This window comes from Carassius carassius, chromosome 12, assembly GCF_963082965.1.
Source record: "Carassius carassius chromosome 12, fCarCar2.1, whole genome shotgun sequence".
In the NCBI taxonomy this organism is placed as follows: domain Eukaryota; kingdom Metazoa; phylum Chordata; class Actinopteri; order Cypriniformes; family Cyprinidae; genus Carassius; species Carassius carassius.
This window is the reverse complement of record NC_081766.1, coordinates 30,573,362-30,579,069: the sequence shown is the minus strand read 5'-3', so window position 1 is coordinate 30,579,069 and position 5,708 is coordinate 30,573,362. Positions and strand designations below refer to the sequence as shown.

The 5,708-nt window shown below is 35.6% G+C and overlaps 1 pseudogene; it reads right to left on the bottom strand.

Annotated features, from left to right (window-relative positions):
- Nucleotides 1-521: 521 nt before the first annotated feature.
- Nucleotides 522-3,121, bottom strand: LOC132154309 (protein shisa-like-2A; annotated as a pseudogene).
- Nucleotides 3,122-5,708: the final 2,587 nt, after the last annotated feature.

Below are 5,708 nucleotides of genomic sequence, written 5' to 3'. Positions count from 1 at the left end.
ATATTCATTACCGTGATATATCGCATTACCGAATACTCTGGCCAATCCGTGACCAGCAGAGCCTACATGTCACATTTTGGTAACAGTATGGTTCACTTGGAACCTTAACCGAGGTTGTACTAAAAAATTACCAGTACACTTCTGCCATTTTGTGTCGTAGTCATACCACGGTCACCGTGATTTTGCCAAGTAAGACATGTTCCTGGATCAACATCTTTTCATGATCCTGGATCAACATTAATGTCCAAAAATATAGAATTAACCTAATTCCTACCCCTAAACCTAACCCTACCAATAATTTATTGCTAAAATCAGTGGGAAATGATAGCTGATTAACAAGAGTTTAGAAGCACCTAACCCCTTATAAAACAGATATTATATCTCTATTCTGATTGGTTGATTAGAATATTGTTTCTGGATCAACAAGAAACAAAACATTTCACCACTAAAATCTCAATCAAAACCATAAACCTCTGCACTATTTCCTAAGCATTAGCTGTGCACAGAATGTGAAGGGCTCTTTATGCGGGTCCTTCCACACTGACTCTGTTGACAGCTGTGGTAAAGCAGTGCTGAAAGAGCCGCTCAGGGTCTATGGGACAGTTTTCACACTCCAGTTTGCGGTTAAGGAAATGTTTGAGACCCTGAGATCCAGTAGAAAGGTTGGGCTCAGATGTTGGGTCAGATCCTAAACAGAATAAAGACTTAATATCTTGAGAGGAAACTTTATGGTCAGAGCTTTGTATACAAGCAACTGCAGAAACAGGCTGAAGTTCAAGTCAGTGGGGGCAGTCTGTAAACATTTCAATATTCACTTCTTCAATTGTATAGCCAACAATGTTAACAAGATTTTAGTGAGACAAAATCAACTACTAACCTTTTTTTATGAATTGTTTTTTCCAAATTTACAACTTTGTTTGCATGAATTACACGGTTTTACAGCTCCAACAAAATACACTTTTTAATATAATAAAATTACGGGCTTCACATTTCTGCTTTTAAATTCTTCAAAAAGTGTGTGATGGCCAGTTTTCCTCTGTGTTGATAAGTGTAAGATGCCTAGTGTTTTAAAATCTGTTAAGATTTTAAAAGTCGTGTAGTGCATTCCCCCCTTTAATTTCATAGTAGTAAAGGAAATTCATGTCATTTATGGTTCAGCAGAACATTAACATGTTCATCAAAGTCTTTGATATATCTAGCACATCATGTTCATTCAGTATGTAATTTTCACATAATGTGTCACAGAGATGGAGGAACATCATGTATAATCTAACATCCAGCATGTATCACTATATCCTTTTCAGTGTCTGCATCCCTGATTTTTGCCATTCATAGATCCATTATGGTACAGTGTGTCACATTAAAGCTATTATTCCTGCTTCATTCATTATTAATAGTCTGTGCCTCTGTAGATTTGGATATACTGACCTGGCACACTAAGGTTGAGGCCGTTGTCTCTGCCACTGGGTTTGGTGACTATGAAAAGGTAGCAGAGGATGCACACAGTTATGACAAAGACCAACAGGACCACAGCAGCTATGGAGAGACCAACCAGAGCTCCAAAACTGAAGATACAATCATCAAACCACTGATGAGAGCATAGCATGACGCTTGGCGCACTCTACATTTACCCCTTTCTTCTCTATCACATATTTTATTAATACACTAAATGAAACGTTATTCAAAAGCTTAAACACTTCAATTTAATCTGTGAAAAATGCTTTGAAAATGGATATTGTGTTACAATGACAATGGTACTTTAAAACCTTTTGGCGGCTCATCCTCTAGTTTGTGTCATTTTTTTTTTTTTTTTGTATTTACTGCACAATTTTATAATTAAATCGTTTTCTAATCTTGGCATAACACATATCATTGGAAAGGTATGAAACTCTATGTTCTATATTTGGCACCTATTTTATGATAGAAGTGATGTGAAAGTCATTGTGACAGAAATTTACCAATTTGTGACATGAGAATCTTTCAAACCCCAGTAGTTTTTGGTATAGCTCCTAATCTAAATCTCTCAGGAATCTCAATTTTTGTGATATAAACTTCAAATTTGAAATGCTTTGTTAAGGCACATAGCTTTGATTTTCTGGAGTCTAAATTATTTAGCAAAATATATATCTCTTTATTTTTGAAGTGTTTTCATCTTTTAATGAGGGTCATCTTTAAAAAGAGAGTCTGTATTCCAAAGCATTCATAAATTACAATCATTTACTTTTGGATAACCATACGTGCATTTTCACACAATAACGTTTGGCCACAGTTAACAGGTTTAACTGAATGAATTCAGATGTTTTCAAAATAAACCGATTCATGCCATTTAAAAAAAAAATTTTATTACTGTACATTCTGAAAACCTGATTATTTAAATCAAATCAAATATACTGAAATAGTTCTTAATTAACTTTACCATGATAAGTTTGAGTGCATCATTTTTACCTTCCTTACATTTTTCATTTATGTATGATTGACAAATATGCATGACAGAAGGTTTATGTTAAAACTGTGTAACCCAAAAAACATATGCAAAAATCTAAAATTCAAAAACAAAAATCTATTTTTCGTCTAAAAGACATTCCTTTTCATGTGTATTAATATTAGATTGAATAAAATGACATGGTGCATCCAGGTATTAAGAAATAAGAACTTGGAATACTGTTTTGTATTTATATCTTTAAATTGATCTGTTTTCTCTGTATACAGTAGTCTAAATATTAAATGGATTAGTTCAATAACGAGTGTTGAAAGCAGATAAAGCAGTGTAAAATCATAAACTGATGTACTGTTTTATATAGCCACCCATATAAATGGACTATTTTAACTACTTGCGTCAGAAAAAGAAGAGGGAAAAATCATCGAAATTTTGAAATGCTACAGGAGTGTGGTTGATAAAATCTAAAACATCTTTGTAACTGATAATAGTGGATCTCTTACCTGAGCCACCACATATATCCATATTCATAAGGGAAAAGGTGTTGGGATCATCACAGCAATACTTCATATCATTAATTCCACAGCAGAAAACAGCTTGAATGCTGCTGTCCGCGGTGGGACAGGAAAAGCCCTTCACAAAACCTTTTTCTCCGCTATTGTAACTTGTGCATATCGAGCTCATAATGATGCCGAAATCTCCGGAACAACTGTCTTACATGTGGCAAATACGGCTACTTCTAACAAAGCAAAACTAACACTCCTTGTTGAAATAACTGGACTTCATTTCCATGTTAAGCATGAAAGAAAAACTTCACATATTGATTGCATATATATATATATATATATATATATATATATATATATATATATATATTGCATGATCTGGAAATTATAAAGTCATAGCTGACACTTAGACGACTATAATCAGGCGCTGCAGTTTCTAGTCCAGTATTTTGAGGCTGCTGTAAGCAGGGCTGGACTGGGACAAAAAATCGGCCCGGGCATTTTTGCCCAGACCGGCCCACTATATGATCATAAACACCACCCATCTTTGCACGCCCTACATATATGCATACCAACTCCTATTCATTAAAACCACTAATGCCATGTAATGAGTGAGTATAGGAACGAGTGAGAGTTAACAGATGAAATAAGTCAAAATTGTATATTTATTAATACAGTTGAACTACACTCCACAGCGGTGAATCCTAAAACAAGCTATAAGCGGCTCTGGCATAGCAATACCAGTGTTTCTTACAGGATTTTTATTAAAACTATGGTGGTGTGTCGTCGGTCCTTCTAGGGGGGTTCGGGGCATGCCCCCCGTGAGAAAATTTTGTGCATTTTAATGTTAAATTCATTAATCTGATGCACTTTGAGAGTTCAAAATTAAAAGCTCCAACCCATATTCAGTGTGCAAATTAAACAAAGAAAAATTCAAACCTCTTTTAGTTACAGTGTCTATTTACATTACTAATAATAATAGTTATAATATTAATCCAATGACAGTAATAGCCATATTTTGTAAAACAAATGCACAAAAAAATAAAGGAAACTTTCTTAATTAGTTGTACCAATTTCTATACTTGAAAGAGATAAGCACATGATCTTTTATTTTGACAAACTGCATCAAGCTTTTATTTTGGCGGAAAACATGGTTTACAAACGCCTCTTATTAAATTTCTAGTGAATTGCGGTAATCGTCAACTATGCAGATGTGGAAATAATCTACACTCATGACATGGCCTCAGTGTTTTGAAAGTAGTTATGCTTACCGCAGGCTCTACACTTTCTCATCTCTCTCCTGATCCTCCGTCCTCACTATCATCATCTGCCACAGGAGCTGATGAAGGTCAGAAAACATATATTTTGACACAGTTTACAGTGTCTGCTTTAAGGGCCTGGTTCTATTTTTTCACGCTATTTATCTGCACATTCCTTGCGTTTCTTCTCCAACTTTTTTTACAGATACACACTGACACTGCTGCCGCTCGCTCACTCGTTTAAAGTTGTGATTGGGCCAGCCCAGTGTCAATCAAGAAAAGAGCCAATGGGCCGCTGATCTACGTGTTTCATGGGCTGGTCTGTCAGAAAAAAAAACTAACACTGACTTTGACCAATGCATTACACCGGCACAAATCCAGCGCCGCCAATTAAGCAAAACAAAACAAAACAAATGGGCCGCCGATGTACAAATTTTATGGGCCGTTTAAAAAAAAAAAAAAAAAAGTATGAGTATGAGATATCGGCCCAAAAAGCACGTCGGCCCACCGGGCAAATGCCCGGTATGCCCAATGGCCAGTCCAGCCATGGCTGTAAGAAAGGACTGACAGAGAGCCAATAATTATAACACACACTGAACATGTGCAAATAAATTTAAATTAAGTCCCGCCGACTCGAGGGGCTAGCCTATGTGTAGCCTAAATTTCCTGAAAAAGCCTGAGACCCAGCATACAAAAAGGGGTTTTCATTTAAACTTTTGTCCACTACAGCATAACACATATTCAAAAATTATATAAACAATTCTAATTATTACATTATATATTATAGCCTATAGCTATCATATAGAATGTATTTCTTTCTGACATTTGATATCTAAGAAAAACACATTTGATGTAGCCTACAACAGTGTCATGCATAAACTCAGAGATGTAATTAAAACTTATTTCCTGGCAATTTTATGTGTCTATTAAGATGCGGTCACGTGTCTCTTATCAATAGTCTTTGAAGCAGTGGCGTGCACAGACCACCGGAGGGACCGGGCGAAATGGCGTGACAGCGGCACACGGACAGGTGGGGGGGGGGGGGATTGGTTTGTGTTGAATGGGTTTGTTCCCCCTCGGCTAGGGGTGGGCGACATTGCAAAAAATCTAGATTTTGTTTTTAGAAATACCATGATTTTATCACGATTCTTTGTCATGTTGGTTTTTCTAATTTTGTATTTGAGCATTACATCCAAAACTAATTTCCCTATTATAAAGACAAAACATTTTAAAGGTCTGCATATTGTACACTTTTCTGGAGTTTTATTTTAGGTTTTGATGTCCTTAAAAATATATATTTGCGGTATAATTACCAAAAACCATATTATATATATTATATACTTTATATATATATATATATATATATATATATATATATATAGAGAGAGAGAGAGAGAGAGAGAGAGAGAGAGAGAGAGAGAGAGAAAGAGAGAGAGAGAGAGACGTTATTTCAGGGTCCAATAGGTTGCTGGTTTCTGTGCAAGTCATTGTCATTGAGTCAATGAC